We start from the raw sequence: 3,782 nt of genomic DNA, 5'->3' as shown, positions 1-3,782 counted from the left end.
TATCTCTATGTGTCTCTATGTATCTCTATGTATCTCTATGGGTCTCTATGTATCTCTATGGGTCTCTATGTATCTCTATGTATCTCTATGTATCTCTATGGGTCTCTATGTATCTCTATGGGTCTCTATGTATATCTATGGGTCTCTATGTGTCTCTAAGTATCTCTATGTATCTCTATGTATCTCTATGTATCTCTATGGGCCTCTATGTATCTCTATGTATCTCTATGGGTCTCTATGTATATCTATGAGTCTCTATGTGTCTCTATGTATCTCTATGTGTCTCTATGTATCTCTATGTATCTCTATGGGTCTCTATGTATCTCTATGGGTCTCTATGTATCTCTATGTATCTCTATGGGTCTCTATGTATCTCTATGGGTCTCTATGTATCTCTATGGGTCTCTATGTGTCTCTAAGTATCTCTATGTATCTCTATGTATCTCTATGGGCCTCTATGTATCTCTATGTATCTCTATGTATCTCTATGTGTCTCTATGTATCTCTATTATCTCTATGGGTCTCTATGTATCTCTATGTGTCTCTATGTATCTCTATGAGTCTCTATGTATCTCTATGTGTCTCTATGGGTCTCTATGTATCTCTATGGGTCTCTATGTATCTCTATGTGTCTCTATGTATCTGTATGTTTCTCTATGTATCTCTATGAGTCTCTATGTAACTCTCTGGGTCTCTATGTATCTCTATGTATCTCTATGTGTGTCTGTGAGTCTCTATGTATCTCTATGTATCTCTATGTATCTCTATGGGTCTCTATGTATCTCTATGTATCTCTGAGTCTCTATGTATCTCTATGGATCTCTATGTATCTCTATGGGTCTCTATGTATCTCTATGGGTCTCTATGTGTCTCTAAGTATCTCTATGTATCTCTATGTATCTCTATGTATCTCTATGGGCCTCTATGTATCTCTATGTATCTCTATGTATATCTATGTATCTCTATGTATCTCTATGGGTCTCTATGTATCTCTATGTATCTCTGAGTCTCTATGTATCTCTATGGATCTCTATGTATCTCTATGTATCTCTATGTATCTCTATGCGTCTCTATGTATCTCTATGTATCTCTATGTATCTCTATGGGTCTCTATGTATCTCTATGTATCTCTGAGTCTCTATGTATCTCTATGTATCTTTATGTATCTCTATGGGTCTCTATGTGTCTCTATGTATATCTATGTGTCTCTATGTATCTCTATGTAGCTCTATGTGTCTCTGTATCTCTATGTATCTCTATGTGTCTCTATAAGTGTCTATTTATTTTTATGTGTCTCTATGGGTCTCTATGTGTCTCTCTGAGTCTCTATGAGTCTCTATGTGTCTCTATGAGTCTCTATGTATCTATATGTGTCTCTATGAGTCTCTATGTATCTCTATGAGTCTCTATGAGTCTCTATGTATCTCTATGAGTCTCTATGAGTCTCTATGTATCTCTATGAGTCTCTATGAGTCTCTATGTATCTCTATGTGTCTCTATGAGTCTCTATGTGTCTCTATGAGTCTCTATGTATCTCTATGTATCTCTATGTGTCTCTATGAGTCTCTATGTATCTCTATGTGTCTCTATGAGTCTCTATGAGTCTCTATGTATCTCTATGTATCTCTATGTGTCTCTATGTATCTCTATGTATCTCTATGAGTCTCTATGAGTTTCTATGTATCTCTGTGTGTCTCTATGGGTCTCTATGTATCTCTATGTGTCTCTGTGTCTCCATGTATCTCTATGTGTCTCTATGTATCTCCATGTGTCTCTATGTGTCTCTATGAGTCTCTATTTATCTCTATGATTCTCTATGATTGCCGATGAGTCTCGCCCTTCCTCCTGCGTTTGGCAGATCGCCCGAAACGTCCGAACATCAGCAGCTGCTGGGTGGATGACGACGTGGAGCAAGGTGTGCACTGTGAGGTGGACTTCGGAGACACGCGGAGACACGGGGAGACACGGGAGGAGACAGGAATGTTCCGGACAAACTACAGCCTCGGGGTGTTGGCGATGGGGTGAGAGACAGAGAGACACACGGGGAGACACGGGGAGACACGGGAGGAGACACGTGGAGACACGGGGAGACACGGATAGACACGGGGAGACACGGGGAGACACGGGGAGACACGGGGAGAGAGACAGAGAGAGACAGAGAGAGACACGTGGAGACACGGGGAGACACGGGGACTTCGGAGACACGTAGAGACACGGAGAGACACGCGGAGACACGTGGAGACACGGGAGGAGACACGGGAGGAGACAGGAATGTTCCGGACAAACTACAGCCTCGGGGTGTTGGCGATGGGGTGAGAGAGACACGGAGAGAGAGACAGAGAGAGACAGAGAGAGACAGAGAGAGACACGGGGAGACAGAGAGAGACACGGGGAGAGAGACAGAGAGAGAGATAGAGAGAGACACGGGGAGAGAGACAGAGAGAGACAGAGAGAGACAGAGAGAGAGACAGAGAGAGACACGGGGAGACACGGGGACTTCGGAGACACGGGGAGAGAGACAGAGAGAGACACGGGGAGAGACAGAGAGAGACACGGGGAGACACGTGGAGAGAGACAGAGAGAGAGATAGAGAGAGACACGGGGAGAGAGACAGAGAGAGACACGGAGAGAGAGACAGAGAGAGACAGAGAGAGAGACAGAGAGAGACAGAGAGAGACACGGGGAGACACACGTGGAGACACGGGGAGACACGGGGACTTCGGAGACACGGGGAGAGAGACAGAGAGAGACAGAGAGAGACACGGGGAGACACGTGGAGAGAGACAGAGAGAGACAGAGAGAGACACGTGGAGAGAGACACGGGGAGACACGGGGAGAGACACGTGGAGACACGGGGACACACGCGGAGACAAGGGGAGACACGCGGAGACACGAGGAGACACGCGGAGACACGGGGAGACACGGGGAGACACGGGAGGAGACAGGAATGTTCCGGACAAACTACAGCCTCGGGGTGTTGGCGATGGGGTGAGAGAGACACGTGGAGAGAGACACGGGGAGAGAGACAGAGAGAGACAGAGAGAGACAGAGAGAGACACGGGGAGACAGAGAGAGACAGAGAGAGACAGAGAGAGACACGGAGAGAGAGACACGGGGAGAGAGACAGAGAGAGACACGGGGAGACACGGGAGGAGTCACGGGGAGACACGGGGAGACACGCGGACACGCGGGGACACGGGGAGACACGGGGAGAGACACGGAGACACGGGGAGACACGGGGGGATACGGGGAGACACGGGGAGACAGGGGGACACGCGGGGACACGGGGAGACACGTGGAGACACACGGGGGGAGACACGGGGAGACACGGGGAGACACGGGGAGAGAGACAGAGAGAGACACGGGGAGACACGACGAAAGGATGCAAGAACCGTGCCCGTGTCTCTCTCTCTGTGTGTCTCTCTGTGTCTCTGTCTCTGTGTCTCTCTGTCTGTGTGTCTCTGTGTGTCTCTCTGTCTGTGTCTCTCTCTCTCTGTGTCTCTCTGTCTGTGTCTCTGTGTGTCTCTCTGTCTGTGTCTCTCTCTGTCTGTGTCTCTCTCTGTGTGTCTCTGTGTGTCTCTCTGTCTGTGTCTCTCTCTGTGTCTCTCTCTCTGTGTCTCTCTGTCTGTGTCTCTGTCTGTGTCTCTTTCTGTCTGTGTCTCTCTCTCTGTGTGTCTCTGTGTGTGTCTCTGTGTGTCTCTGTGTGTGTCTCTGTGTGAGTCTCTGTGTGAGTCTCTGTGTGTCTATCTGTGAGTGTCTCTGTGTGAGTCTCTGTGTGAGTA

This window comes from Petromyzon marinus, unplaced genomic scaffold (genome assembly GCF_048934315.1).
Source record: "Petromyzon marinus isolate PM22_M1 ecotype Great Lakes invasive population unplaced genomic scaffold, UKy_Petmar_22M1.pri1.0 PM_Scaffold_101, whole genome shotgun sequence".
Lineage (NCBI taxonomy): Eukaryota > Metazoa > Chordata > Hyperoartia > Petromyzontiformes > Petromyzontidae > Petromyzon > Petromyzon marinus.
The sequence above is the reverse complement of the archived record's forward strand: the minus strand, read 5'-3'. Positions refer to the sequence as shown.